Genomic DNA, 18,346 nt, shown 5'->3' on the forward strand with positions numbered 1-18,346 from the left:
AAAAATCAGGTATTCATAGGTGTGTGAATTTATGCCGGGGTATTTCATTAAATTGCCATGATCCACCTATCTTTTTTTTAATGCCATTATCATGTGGTTTTTATTATTATAGCTACATAGCAGAGTTTGAAATCAGATATGCTGATACTTCTGGAAGTTTTTGTTTTATTATACATGACTGTTTTAGCTATCCTGGGTATTTCACACGACTCACAGTACAGAGCAGGTAGTACTTTAGTGGCAGGATCATTAGCAGATGCACCTCAGCAGTCACAGCTCCTGCACTGGTGTAGTCACCCTTGTCTATTGTGCTCTTATTTGGCCATCACTATGGCTTGTCTCCTTACTGAAGAAGAGATTGACAAATTCAAGAAAGTCTCTTCTTATTCAATAAAAATGACGATGACACCATCATAACAAAGGAACTTGGGATTTTCATGATGTCACTGGCTCAAAAGCCAACAGAAGCTGAATTGCAGATATGATCAATAAAGGGGAAGATGATGGGAATAGCGCCATTGACTTCCTGAATTTCTTGGTCATGATGTATAGTCAAATGTAAGATACAGATAGTGAAGAAGAAATCCATGTGACATTTCGTCTTTGGCGAGGATGGAAGTGCTTACATCAGCACAGTAGAACTGTACCACGTCAGAATAAACTTAGGAGAAAAACTAACAAATTAAGTATTAGATGATATGTTTAGAGAAGCAGATATTGATGGAGTAAGACAAGTCAGCTATGAAAAAATTTGTGCAGATGATGACTGCAAAATAAATACCTATTTTAAATTACTTTTCCCTCTAGAAGAATCAAATTGAAATCTTTTACTTACCTGTTACAAAGAAAGAAAAAGAAAAAAGTTTATTCATTTTGTTTTATGTAGAAAAGGGACAAACATACCTTCTACACACACACAAAATCAACATGCATTGGTTTCTGGACCTGTCTCCTAAAGATTAAGCCCCCACATATGTTTTATAGTATAATACTCACACATTGGAGCACCGGAATGAGCTCCCAAGGTCCAAATGAGGAGCAGAAGGAGGGAGAACATGAGCAAGGAAGTCAGGACTGTGAGGGGCGCACCCACCCACTGAGACAGTGGGGCTGATCTATTGGGAGATCACCAAGGCCAGCTGGACTGGGACCGAAAAAGCATGGGATAAAACCGGACTCTCTGAACATGGCGGACAATGAGGGCTGATGAGAAGCCAAGGACAATGACACTGGGTTTTGATCCTACTTCATGTTCTGGCTTTGTGGGAGCCTAGCCAGTTTGGATGCTCACCTTCCAAAATGGAGGGGGGAGGACCTTGGACTTTCCACAGGGCAGGGAACTCTGACTGCTCTTCGGACTGGAGAGGGAGGGGTAGAGGAATGGGGGGAGGGGGAGAGAAGTGCGAGGAGGGGGAGGGAAATGGGAGGCTGGGAGAGGCAGAATTCACGTGGTTTTGATCCAACGCAATGTGCTGGCTTGGTGGGAACCTAGCCAGTTTGGATGTTCACCTTCCTAGATATGGACGGAGGGGGGAGGACCTAGGACTTACCACAGGGCAGGGAACCCTGACTGCTCTTTGGACTGGAGAGGGAGGGGGAGAAAAGTGGGGGGAAAGGGAGAGGGGTGGGAGGAGGGGGAGAAGAATGGGAGGAGGGGGAGGGAAATGGGAGGCTGGGAGGAGGTGGAAATTTGTTTTTTTTTCCTTTCTTTTCTTTATTCTCCTTTTATCAATAAAAAAAACAAAATAAATAAGAAGAAAGAAAGAAAGAAAGAAAGAAAGAAAGAAAGAAAGAAAGAAAGAAAGAAAGAAATCAAACTCAATACCTCAGATGTGTTCTACAGTTTCTTGGATAATTTACCAATAGCCAGTTTACTGTAAACAAACATTTAAAATTGATTTATCTTGGGATTATATACAGAGAATAGGTGAATTCTCAACTCTGAGACACAGCCTCAGAAGTAGAATGGCCCTTTGCCTTTCATGTGCTCTAACCCCATGGTGACAACGAAGCCCTGATGGCATGCCCGAGTTTAGTGCTATATGCATTATACTAGAGTGAAATAAACATCTAGGCTGTTACCAAATCACACAAATTTTTAATAAGAAATGCTTGCCAAGTGTCAGAGATCAGCTTCAACAATGATGCCACTTACCAGGGTATGGGCATGGGGATTAAAAAAATAACTAAGGAAAACAAAGACACGAATAAAATTAATAAAGCAGAAACATAGACTAGTACAGGGAGGGAGTCCCAGTAAATACTGAAATTGCCCACATTTAATATCCATTTGCTTAAAATACCCAGACCACAAAAGGTAGGAGTAAGATAAAAAAATGCATTAACATGATACAAGGTATCATGTTATGGCTATATTCTTAATAAAACATCTGTTGCCAGTAATGCTCAAACCACTCCATGGGTGGAATCATTGTTATTGCCCTAAGGAAGTAGGAACTTATTTGGAGTCTTAGACTTTTGTTTGAAGTAGAAACACATCAACTTCTGGATACTTAAAATACAAGGTCTGGATATTAGCCACATTTGTTGACAATAAATTTAAGAAAGCAAAACTCTCTGATCTAAATCTAGATGGGACGTCTGCTCGAGAAAGAAAAGGACAACCACCTTGAGCTGAAATTCACTGACCCTCAGACAAGGTAGAAATAGGAAATAGCTTCACATTTTGGGGCCTTTACCACCAGGGGAGCATCTATGCACTCTGTGTTTTAAAACCTTGTAAGCCATGACTCTGAGCCAGTAGAGTAGGCTGTGGTTGTGGATTTGAGCACAACCATCAGCTTTGCTGACAAGGAGATTATGATTTATGCCCATTCCAAATGTAATACTAGTCTTTCCTTTTTCTCCAGTGAGAAAGACTATTAATTTTAAGAAAAAAGATTTGGAGAGATCACTAATGCAAGTGACATAGCTAAATATAATAAAGGCAATATACAGCAAGCTGATAGTCAACATCAAGTTGAACGAAGATAAATTCATAGCTATTGCACTAAAATCAGTAACAAGATAAGGTTGTCCACAGTCCCTGTATCTATTCCATATAGTACTTTAAGTTCTAATTCCAGCAATAAGACAATCCAGCAGATACAAATAGGAAAAGAATAAGTCACATGGTATAGGAAGTTCTTCTGTTTATGTGTTGACTTCATTGGTTGAATAAAGAAACTGCCTTGGCCTTTTGATAGGGCAGCGCTTAGGCAGGCAGAGTAGACAGAACTGAATTCTGGGAGGAAGAAAAAGAGTCAGAAAGAGAGCCACTGTGGAGCTGCCAGGTCAGACATGCTGAATCTTTCCTGGTAAGCCACGACCTCATGGTGACACACAGATTACTGGAATCAATGCAGACAGAAACCCAGGTAGGGGTGGCCTACACCTTAAATCCCAGCACTAGGGTATTACTTCTTTAATCCCAGCACTAGAGGAAAAATAAAATGGGAGAAAAGAGTCTTAGTCTGCTTATTATGTGATTGCCCAGCCTTGATAGAGGTTAAGACATCTCTAATGCCTTTAGCTTTGCTTCTGATCTTCAGACAAGATTTATTTATCAAAATACAAGTAATATTCTATATATGGCCCAGTGGTGACATCCATACCCATTTGCTGTTGAGTACCTTGTTGTGGTTCATGGTCTTAAAACAGCTGGGGTCTGACCTGAAGTTGGGGTCCTGCACTGCCACTAATGGTCACATAGAGGCCTGGGTTGGGGCCACAACCTGAGTCCTTGGTGTTGTTCAGTGGCACAAAACTGCCAAAACTATTCCCACATGAGTGGCCATTCCCTCCACCCAGAGCCAGGATATCATCAGGGCAAAGTTCCTGCCAATGGCCGTGTCTGTTCCATGGTCCAAGTGCAGCTAGCCATCTGTGTTTCTGTCTGTCGCCAGTGACACCTCAGGAGGCCTAAGGAATCATGTGAGATGAAATAAGAGGGCTATACTGAGCCAGTCTCACACCTCACTTCCCTGGGAAAGCTGGCCTGCAGCAAGAAAGCTGCCCCCTGCATTCAATAGAGTGGGCCCTCACCCCTGAGGATAGGCATTTAGTGGAGCTGACTCCACCACCGAACAAGAGGCAGATGGCCCCACTGGGTCCATCTGATCTGACTGACTAACACTCAGTCCCACAACTGACCCACCCTAACATCTACTTATCTAGATTATGCTGGAGCTTGGGAAGGAACTGGTCCTGCAGAATGGCACCCAAAAGGTCCCCAAAACACAAAATACCCCAGAAGAGCTCCAGTGAAGATCCAGTGAGGACAGTGTGCCAAAAACCAGGGACCCTGAACCAGACTAATGTCTCTTTACAATGAACAGTTGCCAACCAAACTGATGGGACAAAGGGATATACTATATGACACACCGAAGCCTCAAGTGCCACCAGGAGGGTTGGAGAGGTGATGGAGAGTCAAGAGAGAAGAAGAAGCAGAGATTTTGCTGGTTTTGGTATGGTTTTTGTTTTGTTTTGGTTTGGTTTAATGGGTTATTTCTTTTGTTTTTACTTTTGTTTGCTTGCTTTCTTATTTGTTTTGTTTTCTTTTGTGGGCGCACTGCACCAAGGGCTAAGGGGTAATACACAGGAACTGAGAGGTGAACAGAATTGAGATGCATATGTGAGAACCCCAAAGATTCAATAAATAAGTTAAAAATAGACATACTCAGCTTCATATGGAAAACAGATATATTTTTATAAAAAATTCCAACTACATTAGAATGATTCAAATATGACTAAACAGTCATTTTTCAGTGTTATTGCTGTGCAGAAAAGGATAATTTCAGAGCACCTAGTGGAAGAAAATGGTACACATGAGAGAGAGAGAGAGAGAGAGAGAGAGAGAGAGAGAGAGAGAGAGAGAGAGAGAGATGCACAGGCACACACAGTGAAATAAACAGTTCTCATCTCAAAAGAAAAAAAATATTTTTAACTAAAGACAGACCGACACACAGACCTTCCAACACTGGTACCAAAAGCCCCCTTTAATAGCACCATGAGGCTATTTTTCACTGAGAATATTTTTCACGTCATATATTATGACCATAGTTTTCTCTCTCCAAACTCCTTCCAGATCCTTCTTGTTTCCTGGCTCACCTTCTCTTATCTTCCTTCCTTCCTGTCCTTTCCTTCTCTTTTCAGAAAGATGTTAAAAAAGGCAAACAGCAAGAACAATAAAAGACAAAAAGAAAAAAAAAGAAAAAAGAAAAACAAGCAAAACCCAGAAATCACACACAAAGGTAAATAAAAACAAGATCGAAAATTTTAATGTCAAGGCAAAAGACCTGTCAGTCAGACAAAGTAAATGTTCAAACAAAGTAACAAAAACACAAACAAAATAACATTGACTTAGATTTTGTTGTCTGTGCATCAGTACTGTTGTGACTCCAAGACTATTTCCATAATGTCATCAGCCTCCTCATGCTCTTAAAACTCTTTTTGACTACTCTTCTACTGGTTTTCTCAGGCAAGAGGCAACAAGTTAGACAAAGACAGCCCATTTAATACTCAATATTCCTATATCTTCCAGTCTCTCACATTTTTTTATGTATTTTTTTATTGATAAAAGGAGAATAAAGAAAAGAAAGAAAAAAAAAACAAATTTCCACCTCCTCCCAGCCTCCCATTTCCCTCCCCCTCCTCCCATTCTTCTCCCCCTCCTCCCACCCCTCTCCCCTTCCCCCCACTTTTCTCCCCCTCCCTCTCCAGTCCAAAGAGCAGTCAGGGTTCCCTGCCCTGTGGTAAGTCCTAGGTCCTCCCCCCTCCGTCCATATCTAGGAAGGTGAACATCCAAACTGGCTAGGCTCCCACCAAGCCAGCACATTGCATAGGATCAAAACCGCGTGCCATTGTCCTTGGCGTCTCATCAGCCCTCATTGTTCGTCATGTTCAGAGAGTCCAGTTTTATCCCATGCTTTTTTTTGGTAACAGTCCAGCTGGCCTTGGTGAGCTCCCAGTAGATCAGCTCCACTGTCTCAGTGGGTGGGTGCACCCCTCGTGGTCCTGACTTCTTTGCTCATGTTCTCCCTCCTTCTGCTCCTCCTTGGGACCTTGGGAGCTCTATCCAGTGTTCCAGTGTGGGTCTCTGTCTCTATCTCCATCCGTCGCCAGATGAAAGTTCTAGGATGATATGCATGATATTCGTCAGTATTGCTCTAGGATAGGGTCATTTCAGGTTCCCTATCCTCAGCTGCCCAAGGAACTAACTGGGGGCCTCAGCTTGGGCACCTGGGATCCCCTCTAGGGTCAAGTCTCCTGCCCATCCTAAAGTGGGACCTTTAACTAAGAAATGGGGTTCCGTGCTCCCCTATCCAACCTTCCTTTATCCCGATCCTCCTGTTTCCCCAAGTCCCCACTCCTTTCCTTCTACCTTTTCTCTCCCCATCTCCCCTTACCCCCATCCCACCCCACCCCCAACATCCCACTTTTCTCCCCGGCAATTTTGTATACTTCCCTTATCCAAGAGGATAACTATATGTTTTTCCTTGGGTTCACCTTCTTACTTAGCTTCTTTAGATTCGCCTATTGTAGACTCCGTGGTCCCTATTTATGGCTAGAAACCAATTATGAGTGAGTACATCCCATGTTCATCTTTTTGGGTCTGGGATACCTCACTCAGGATACTCTATTTCCATCCATTTGCATGCAAAATTCGAGAAGTCATTGTTTTTTACCGCAGCATAGTACTCTAATGTGTATATATTCCATACTTTCTTCATCCATTCTTCCATTGAAGGGCATCTAGGTTGTTTCCAGGTTCTGGCTATTACAAATAATACTGCTATGAACATAGTTGAACAAATGCTTTTGACCTGTGATAGAACATCTCTTGGGTAAATTCCCAAGAGTGGTATTGCTGGGTCCAGGGGTAGGTTGATCCCGAATTTCCTGAGAAACCGAAACACTGACTTCCACAGTGGTTGCACAAGATTGCATTCCCACCAGCAATGGATGAGGGTACCCCTTCCTCCACAGCCTCTCCAGCAAAGGCTATCCTTGGTGTTTTTGACTTTAGCCATTCTGACAGGTGTAAGATGATATCTCAAAGTTGTTTTGATTTGCATTTCCCTGATCGCTAAGGAGGTTGAACATGACCTTAAGTGTCTTTTGGCCATTTGAACTTCTTCTGTTGAGAATTCTCTGTTCAGTTCAGTGCCCCATTTTTTAATTGGGTTAATTAGCCTTTTAAAATCTAGTTTCTTGAGTTCTCTATATATTTTGGAGATCAGACCTTTGTCTGTTGTGGGGTTGGTGAAGATCTTCTCCCAGTCAGTAGGTTGCCTTTGTGCCTTAGTGACAGTGTCCTTTGCTTTACAGAAGCTTCTCAGTTTTAGTAGGTCCCATTTATTCAATGTTGCCCTTAATGTCTGTGCTTCTGGGGTTATACCTAAGAAGCGATCACCTGTGCCCATCTGTTGTAGGGTATTTCCCACTTTCTCTTCTATCAGGTTCAGTGTTATCGGGCTGATATTGAGGTCTTTAATCCATTTGGACTTGAGTTTTGTGCACGGTGATAGATATGGGTCTATTTTCATTCTTCTACAGGTTGACATCCAGTTGTGCCAGCACCATTTGTTGAAGATGCTTTCTTTCTTCCATTGTATACTTTTAGCTCCTTTATCGAATATGAGGTGTTCATAGGTTTGTGGGATTAAATCCGGGTCTTCTATACGATTCCATTGGTCGACTTCTCTGTTTTTATGCCAGTACCACCCTGTTTTCATTACTGTAGCTCTGTAATAGAGTTTGAAGTCAGGGATGGTAATGCCTCCAGACAATCCTTTATTGTATAGGATTGTTTTGGCTATCCTGGGTTTTTTGTTTTTCCATATAAAGTTGATTATTGTCCTCTCCATATCTGTGAAGAATTTTGATGGGATCTTGATGGGGATTGCATTGAATCTATAAATTGCCTTTGGTAGAATTGCCATTTTTACTATGTTGATCCTCCCAATCCAAGAGCAAGGGATGTCCATCCATTTTTTGGTATCCTCCTCAATTTCTTTCTTCAATGCCTTAAAGTTCTTATCAAATAGATCTTTCACTTCCTTGGTTAGATTTACCCCAAGATATTTTATGCTGTTTGTGGCTATCGTGAATGGAGAAGATTCTCTGATTTCCCTCTCTGCTTCCATATCCTTTGTGTATAAGAGGGCGACTGATTTTTTGGAGTTGATCTTGTATCCTGCCACATTACTAAAGCTGTTTATCAGCCGTAAAAGTTCTTTGGTGGAGTTTTGGGGGTCGCTTATGTACACTATCATATCATCTGCGAATAACGAAAGATCAAACCACACACACTAATAGTAGGAGACTTCAACACTCCTCTCTCACCAATGGACAGGTCAGTCTCTCACATTTTTCAGGTGAGTGTTTCCGTGTTAATTCTCATATACTCATATACTACAAGAAATAATTCTCTGATGGTTGTGAAGCAAGGCATTGATCTCAGGGCATGGCAGAATATATTTATCCTTGGTTGTTCTTATATCTGTTGATATCTTGATTGTTGATATACAAGGCATATCCTTGACTGTTCTTTTTGTAGTGTATAAGTCAATGTACGTAATTAACTGAGTGTTTATTTGTGTTTTCATAGTACCTTTATAGTCCAGAAGATATCAGAGGCCCTGGAACTGGGGTTTAAGGTCTTTGAGAACTTCTTGTTATGTATGGTGCTAGGACACAAACTCAATTCCTTTGTAACCACAATTGCTCTCTTTGTAATAGCTGAGCTATCTATAGATTGCTCATAATTAAACTTCTAGACAAACAAAAAATTAAGATTCCACTGTTCTTTTCCAGTTTTCCAATATATATTTTGCTTTCATTTCCCCTATATTCACTTTGTTGATTTAAAATTTATATTATAGTTTTCCATTTAATTGCATAGAATATTTCTTAATAGCCGGGCGGTGGTGGTGCACACCTTTAATCCCAGCACTTGGGAGGCAGAGGCAGGCGGATCTCTGTGAGTTCGAGACCAGCCTGGTCTACAGAGCTAGTTCCAGGACAGGCTCCAAAGCCACAGAGAAACCCTGTCTCGAAAAAAACCAAAAACCAAAAAAAAAGAATATTTCTTAATAATAAATTATTAAAATAAATAACTTATTTGTTCTTATAATCACAATAGCTTTTTAAAACCAAAAGGAAACTATTGGAAGGAACTGAACTTTCTTCACTAAAAATAAGCACCTATAGTATATACTAGCACTTATTCACTGAGATAAGTATTGAAGGCAACATTAATAGTAAACAGGTTATATTTTGAATTCTCTAGATTTTATTTGACTAATTAGCATGATATTAAAATCAAAAGATAGGCTTTAGAAATCAATTCATAAAATGGCTTCAAGGAAATATTTTCAGTAATTTAAATTATTTGATATAAATTGCAAGGTCATGTATTATTTCCTGATTGTATCAAAAAGAGATTTTAAAATCATTAAGATATAGACAGCTGTAGTGATGAATACCATAATACCTGAATGCTGGAGACTGAGGAGGGAAGAGCATAAATTCTTAGCTGGTCTGATTGCTGCATAGCAGGGCTTTGCTTCAAAAAAGGGGATAAGAGACAGAAAAAGCTGGAGCTAATACACTTGAACAATGTACAATGACATCATGCTTCCCCAGCAAAAATAGAAAAATATGTTTTGTAAAATATTTTTCCTCCCAGGGTTGTTCTTAATATATTGATAGGAATGATTGATTACACTGTTATTTTCAAGAGCAAGTTATAGCACAGTAAACACATGAGATCTACTAGTCATGATACACAAATTCTTAACTATCTAAATTTTGTAGTTGCAACCTCTAATAAATATGATAGCATTGAGCTTTACATTATATTATTAAGCTTTCTCTTATTCTTTAAAAATTTTTATTTAAAAGTTTTTTTATTATTATACATACCAACCAAAGTTTCCACTCCCTCTTCTTCTCCCCCTTTCCCTCTCACCTCCCCTCCATCCTTCACCCACTCCTCAGAAAGAGTAAGGTCTCTCATGTGGAGTCAATAAAGTCTGGCATATCAAGTTTAGGCAGGACCAAATCCCTTTCCCTGTATCGAGGTTGAGCAAGGGAATGGGCTCCAAAAAAATCCAGTTCATGCACTGGGGAATAAATCCTGGTCCTACTGACAGTGACCCCACAGAATGCCCAGGCCACAGAATTGTCACCCACATTCAGAGGACCTAGTTCAATTGCCTTCCTTAAGTTGAACCTATTTTCTAACATATTTATTCATATAGTTACTTTATAAATTATTTATTTACTAATTATCTTTTAAATAGATTTTTATTTAGAAGTAGATGTTTAAACAAAATTGGAACTAAAACAAAATAAAAACACGTGGAGGTTCTATTAGGTTCATGTTTAATTTAGTTTTGTATACAGTTACAGATTTTTATTTACTTATTTTATTTAAGGGGTAATGACAAAATAAAATTTAATTAAAAAATTATCAAATTGAAGGCTTAGTTCACATGGCTAGAGAACATTGCAGATACACAGAAGGCCATGTCCAGATACAGAGACAACCTCTAAAAAGCTACAGTATGAGTAAAAACATGCTTAGTTGTGAACAAAAAGGGAAAATGGGTATAGAAATTCATAAAAAAATAGTTTAAAAATAATAAAGTAATTAAGGAGAGAGTAAAGAAACATAAAAAGACCACATAAGGATAAAAAATAGTAAAGCATGAGGAATTTGGACCATTTATGGTGCTTTGTTAATTTTGAATTCTTTAAATGTCAATGAATGGAGAATAGCAGATGCTGAGAAACATTGAATTGTGGAAGGTACTACTAAATTAAACCAGTCTATATATTTTAGTCTCAAGCTGAGACTTTAGAAAAATTCTGTACTTTCTCATCACACAAAAACTCAACAAAATTTATAGAGCTACCTTTCCAAGGACATGCTCATTATCCCAATTTGCTCTGATACCTAAGAAGAGGTAATCACCCCCAGACAACAGGAAGAAGTCTAGACAACATAATGCCCATATTCACACAAAGTGGAGTGGATGGTTTCTGATCATTCTGTGGTTGTTTACTATTGTTTGGGGATCTTCTTAGTTTTAAGTTGCTACTGGTTGTGGTCAGAAAACAAGAACAACAAAAACACAAAACAAAGGAGGATGGATTTAAAGATCTATTTCTGAAAAGGAAATTGAGATATAGAAATGATATGATAAAAGGGTAGATTATTGAATCAATTTTTAAAGTAAAAACAGCTATTAGTCTCATATTTTTATTTGTATAGACTTATGCATATTGTTTCAAATTTAGGATTATTTTTGTTATACTTATAAGACTTCTACTATCATTTCTTTAAGGTATAGTATCTATGAAGGTCATTTAAAATGTAATGTATTTCCATATGAAATTGAGTTTTGTTCTTTCACATCTGTGAAGAATTTTGCTGGACATTGCATTTAATCTGTAGATTGCTTTTGGTAAGGTTGCCATTTTTATTATACTGATTCTACCTATCCAAGAGTATGAGAGATCTTTCCATTTTCTGGTATCTTCTTCAATTTCTTTCTTCAAAGACTTAAAGTTCTTTTTTTTTTATTTTATTTTTATTTTTTATTGATAAAAGGAGAATAAAAAAAAAAAGTTTCCACCTCCTCCCAGGCTCCCATTTCCCTCCCCCTCCTCCCACTCTTCTCCCCCTCCTCCCACCCTTCTCCCCCTCCCACCCCTCCTCTCCCCCTCCCTCTCCCGTCCAAAGAGCAGACAGGGTTCCCTGCCCTGTGGTAAGTCCTAGGTCCTCCCCCCTCCGTCCATATCTAGGAAGGTGAACATCCAAACTGGCTAGGCTCCCACCAAGCCAGCACATTAAGTAGGATCAAAAACCCGTGCCATTGTCCTTGGCTTCTCATCAGCCCTCATTGTTCGCCATGTTCAGAGAGTCCAGTTTTATCCCATGCTTTTTCGGTAACAGTAGACAAAATTGCCGGGGAGAAAATTGGGATCTTGGGGGTGGGGTGGGATGGGGGTAAGGGGAGATGGGGAGAGAAAAGGTAGAAGGGAAGGAGGGGGGGACTTGGGCAAACAGGAGGATTGGGATAAAGGAAGGTTGGATAGGGGAGCACAGAACCACAATTCTTAGTTAAGGGACCCACTTTAGGGTGGGCAGGAGACTTGACCCTAGACGGGCTCCCAGGTGCCCAAGCTGAGGTCCCCAGTTAGTTCCTTGGGCAGCTGAGGATAGGGAACCTGAAATGACCCTATTCTAGAGCAATACTGACGAATATCTTGCATATCATCATAGAACCTTCATCTGGTGATGGATGGAGATAGAGACAGAGACCCACACTGGAGCACCGGACTGAGCTCCCAAGGTCCCAATGAGGAGCAGAAGGAGGGAGAACATGAGCAAAGAAGTCAGGACCACGAGGGGTGCACCCACCCACTGAGACAGTGGAGCTGATCTACTGGGAGCTCACCAAGGCCAGGTGGACTGTTACCGAAAAAGACTTAAAGTTCTTGTCGAACAGGTCTTTCACTTCTTTGGGTAGTGTCATCCCAAGATAATTTTGTTATTTTTTGGTTATTGTGAAGGGTGATGTTTCTCTGATTTCTTTCTCAACTTCTTTATAATTTGTATAAAGGAGGACTACTGTTTTTACTGCTTTTTTTTTTTTTTTTTTTTTTTTTTTTTTTTTTTTTTTTTTTTAGTTGTTGCCAACGAAACTTGTATGGGAATCCTCCCTAACTCAGGTTGCTGCCTGTACCAATACTTTCTTGTCAGACCTTCAGACTCACCAATAATAACACAGAGACTTGTTATTAATAAATACTCTGCCTTCTTTAGGCTTGTTGCTAACTAGTTCTTATAACTTAAACTAATCCATACTTTTTCATCTAAATTTTGTAACTTGGCTCATTTCCTCATCTCTGTACTCCCCATCCTGCTTCCTTATTTACTAACTAGTAACTCTGCCTTTTTATTTCAGTGTTTTCTCGCTACCAGTGCTCTGCCTTTAACTCCTTCCTAGCCATTCAGCTATTTATTACCCCATTCCAAACAATGCCTCTTTACACAGTGTGCATTTTTAGTTGATCTTGTGTCCTGTCACATTGCTGAATATATTTATTAGCTGTAAAATTTTTCTGGTAGAGATTTTGGGATCACTTATGTATACTAGCATATTACCTGCAAATAGTATAATTTTATTTCTTTCTTTCCAATGTTCATTCCCTTGATCTCCTTTTGTTGTCTTATTACTCTAGGCAGAACTTCAAGAACTGTGTTAAATAGACATGGAAAGAGTGGATAACCTTGGCTTGTTCCTAAGATTAGTGACATTGCTTTGACATTCTATCTATTTAATTTGAAGTTGGCTTGCTCTATATTGCTTTTATTATGTTTGGATATGTTCCTTGTATCCCTGATCTCTCCAAGACCATTATCAGGAAGGGGTTTTGGATTTTGTCGAATGCTTTTTCAGCATCTAATAAGGCGATCATATGTTTTTTTTTTCAGTTCATTTATATGGTGGATTGAAACACCCCAGGTAAGATTCAGCCAGAGGATGGAAGTTTCATTTGGTGACAAGAGACAGCCACTTGGAGCCCTAGGTCCCCCATTATTTGGCTATTTCACTTAGATCACCTTCATTTATACATATGTTTTAGGAAGCTTCTACTGTATTATATTTGCATACTATCCCTCAAGTGTTCCTTAATTTTAGCTTTCTCTCACTATTCCTCAAATGTTCCTTAATTTTGAATTTTTCTCTCTTTCCTATTTCATTTTCCCTCCCTCTCCTCACTTGATCTTCCTGTTTCACCCAAAGACAGCCACAACCATCTATTCTTTTTTAATTTTCTGACAAGATCTAATATATTCATTCCTTTCTTTATATATAATCTCTATGGTTCTATGGATACTAGCTTTGTTTTTATTGATTTAACAGCTAAAATACACATAAAAGCAATAGTATGCAATAATTCTCTTTCAGCGTCAGGAATATTTCTATTTACCTAATAATTTCAAGAGTTAACTTTTAACACCCAAGTGTACTCTATTGTGTACATTCACAATATTTTCTTAGTAATTACTTGGATTGAAGGACATCTAGACTGTTTCCACAGGCTATTATGAATGGAATAGAAGTAAACGTGGTGAAGCAAGAATACTTGTGTTAATATGATATATCCATTGATTATATGCCCAGAAGTAGCATTGCTGCATCTTGAGGTAGATTAATTCACATCTTCCTGAGGAATTGACACATTGACTTTCATAGTTGAATCAGATCTTTACATTCCCACCAGACCATATACTTGGAAGCATGAGCTATCACTTGTTCTGTTGCTCTTAGTCATTTTGAAAGGTGTAACATGAAATCTCAAAGTAGTCTTGATTTGTGTATTCCTTATAGCTCAGGATGTTGACCATTTCATTTTCCAGCCATTGGATTTTATTCCTTTTAAAATTTTTAGAATTCTGTTTTTAGGGCTTGTACTTTATTTTAAATTACATTTACTTTTTTTTGGTATCTCTTTTCTTTTAGTTATTTTTATATTCTTGATATTAGCCATATATCAGGTGTCTGGTTACATATATGAAGACATGTAAACATGGTGCTAGAGTAGTATCTTTGGGTTTACATTTTGATGCACAATACAGAGAGAGCTAACTAGTCCTGAGATAGCCCTTTTAAAGCCTAGTCACATTGACATAACTCCTCTAAAAGGGCCATGTCACCTGATCCTTCCCAAACTTTCTTAACAACTGGGTCAATTATTTAAACTAACTAGCATATAGGTATGGGCATCCTCATTCTAACTACCATAGACACAAATAACTATATGTATTAATTGAAATCCGTGTCTTGCTTCATCTATCGGTATTCTGCAGAATTAATTAGGTAACCTGAAATAATATCACAACAATGAAAATTTCACACGATCTATTATAGTTAACAGAAAATACAGGGACTAATGTCTTTTAAATTTGTGCAGGATCACTCATTTTTTTTTCTGTGGAACTTGAATCTTAGAAGCTGTACAAATAGTACATAAATTTGTGGCTAATTTTTTTTGTTTTATCCAGAAATTTCTGAATCATGGTTATAATCCCTTCTACCATTGTACTTACTTAAGTAATATGAAGATAATATCGATCTTTGCTATATCAATATTAATTTTAAAATTTTTATTTTACTACTTAATTTGTTGGTCATAAATCATAATTTTACAGTAATGAGAAAATACACTTCCCATTCTTTTAACTGGGCAAATGTCCTAGAAAGAGGGACTACACCATCTATGAGTTCTCTGTATTTCCAGATTAACTTGGTGGAAAGTACAGGAGTAGAAACAATGAAGAAAATTGCCATCATTTCCTCACTGAGAAACAATAAATTTATTAGAAATTGGAATTTATAAACTGTTTTGAAGTTCCTGGGGTATTGGGAAGAGGTGCCACGCTTAGGCTGAAAATTTTACAATTCTGCTTGATTGATCAAAATTTTCTAATCACATAGAATTGAAACCTTGCAGTATCAGAGGTTATATCATCATGGAATCTCTACAGTCCCTGTTCATAGTATTTCTGCACCTCTACAAATGATCTGAAATCCTTTGATTATCAAATATAATTTTGCCTTACAATGATCCAGGAACTAAAAGGTCCGTGCATTGCACATTAATTCTATAAGAGAAACACCCCAATTTGTTGTAGCACACATACATAATGTCCCCCTCTAGTGCATTTTGAAAATCTGGATATATTCATATCTGAATTCATATATGAATTTTTTCTTTTATTCTATAACTACAGTGGTTCATGTAATCACTTCTATACTTAGTTATGCCATTAGGAGAAATACAATTCCAGGTCAGAGTCATTCATACTTAGTAGAGAAGATGCTCTTATTTACTTTGAAATAAGACTTGTGTTTGTATTGAGAAAATCTAAAAATCTGCAAATAGTATCTATAGAAAGAGTAAAAGATTCAATTGAAAATACGGAATGGCAAACTAATACTCAATTTTCAGTCTTTAAATATGCCCATCAATTCAGAAATCACATCTCTGTATCTGAGGAAAAATGAACATTTTGAAGGCATGGCTAAATATCCTAAATATCTTGAATTTAGAAAGTAACCTGTCTTCCTCATTTATATTTAGAGCTTCTAGATAATAAATGTAATATTGATGAATGGGAAATTCAGATCAGAAAATCATCTCTTAAGAAGTAAAACAATTATTCCTAAATTAAAGTGCTACATTTTCAATGAAATGTGGTTACTTCAATATTTAGAATTCAATATTTTAAGATTTGAATGCAAAGGAGCTTAACTGTAATAAGTACAAAGGGAGAACCTGGAAGGGAATAAGATATTTGGATCATGCATTTTCCTTTAACCTCAATTTCAATGGATCTTTTGTGATGGTTTCCTTCAAGCCTAGAGCTATTTTTCTCTCTTCTTATTCATAAAATCATATTTAAAAGCAATATAAAATATATGAAAATATAAATTATCCGTGACTATGAGAAAAAATAGCTACTTATAATTTAAATATTTATAATAATTCAGAATAGGTAAATAACTTTTAATATATACATATATGTGTATGCAGGAAACTTGTTACTCATTCAAGTGCTTAGCTTGTTTACAAACATTCACTTAAATAATCAGTATTTATTCTAAAAGTATATCTCTATTTCCTTAGACCTCAATTGGTTATTGAATCCTCAAAAATCAATCAGTGAAAAACAGAAATGTAATATATTTTACAGTGACAAAAATGGGTTTGCTTAAAGCAAATGTGATTGTGAACATTTTCTAAAGTGTTTTTCATTGTTGCTGTTATTTGTGTTAAGTCTTTAGCCTTTAGTTAAACAGACTAATGCTATTTTTACATAATCAAATATTTGATATAAAATAGAAAGTGAAGTTGACTAAACATGTGTTAAGCATTTACTTTAAAGTGTGAGATAAAAATGAAAAATTTTGTGGTTACTCTATAGGTTGTATGTATAGATAAGATCAATACATCGTGGTCATATAAGGAGTTACTAAAGGAATTATAAACTAAAAAGTTTCCCTGATAAAAATAAATACACTCAATATACCCAGATGTGTACTCAGGCAATGAGACAATTATAATCCTCACTAAGTTTATTTCAAAGCATTTTAAGCTTGTAGACTTTTATGGGGAGGGGAAGTATAAACACCTGACAAGAATTCTCTGATTGGAGCAAATCACACACCACCTCAACCATCAACATCTTTTCCACTTTCTAAATTTAGAAGAAAAGAAAAAATGTAAAGGATTTAAAACTTGTTTTGTGATAATTAGCTATACACAGAGCAATTCAAAATCACTACTTAATGAGAATTCCAAAGTGCTTGCCTTGTGTAAATCAAAATCTTCTCATAAGGAGTCTTCATGCATTAAATGACATATTAATACTATTGTAAAATAGAAATGTTATTTACATATAAAATATTCACAATTTTGTATAATTTGAATGTGGGTAACTTTAATGTTTATTTGGAAAGAGAATACATGTCTATATAAAATTTTAATTATATTAATGAAATAATTAACCTATAGATAATTCCATAGTTTGTGCATGCTAGTAAATATTCTGTCACTGGCATGTATCCTCATCTCTCAAAAGAGTGCATTTATTAATTCAGTGAAAATACTTAAGTTTTGGAAGGAATATTTCAGATTTGAAAATGTGACTCTCCTGTTAGTCATTTTTCCACAATGGACAATAATGTCTTTTAGCATCATCCTGAAAACTTGCTGTATGTACAAACACTTGTCTCAAGTTGGGTATGTTGACTGGTGTCTGTAAGCCTAGCAGACAGAAATATACCACCATAAATATGAAGCTATCACATTCCACACATATACATGTGTAGTAATAGGAGCGGCGGCAGGGCTGCGCCTAGCTCCCAGACAGACACACGCGATGAAGCAAGCCGGGCAGGCGGCTGGGGTGTTGGGGACGAAGCCCCGCTGCTCCTTATTACTACATACATGGTCATACACACACACACACACACACACACACACACACACTCTAATAAGGACATGGAGCAACTGTAAAAACTGTAGATACATATTTATGAAGACAGAAACCACTCGGAAGGGATCTTTAAAGTTACTAGAAAGTCCACTGTAAGCAAAAAATACTAAGAAAGTTATCTCTTTACTATTCTATCTATAAAATATTAAATGAATCTATTAAATTATTTATAATTCAAAATACTTACATTTCAGTTTTACAGTATTATAAATTGCTGAGTAAATATAAATTATTGTATATAATTTTATTGAAGAAAGAGCTAGA

General features: G+C 37.5%; 1 pseudogene; it reads left to right on the forward strand.

Annotated features, from left to right (window-relative positions):
• Positions 1 to 330: 330 nt before the first annotated feature.
• Positions 331 to 853, forward strand: LOC142838323 (calmodulin pseudogene; annotated as a pseudogene).
• Positions 854 to 18,346: the final 17,493 nt, after the last annotated feature.

Source organism: Microtus pennsylvanicus, chromosome 1, assembly GCF_037038515.1.
Source record: "Microtus pennsylvanicus isolate mMicPen1 chromosome 1, mMicPen1.hap1, whole genome shotgun sequence".
Taxonomy (NCBI): Eukaryota; Metazoa; Chordata; class Mammalia; order Rodentia; family Cricetidae; genus Microtus; species Microtus pennsylvanicus.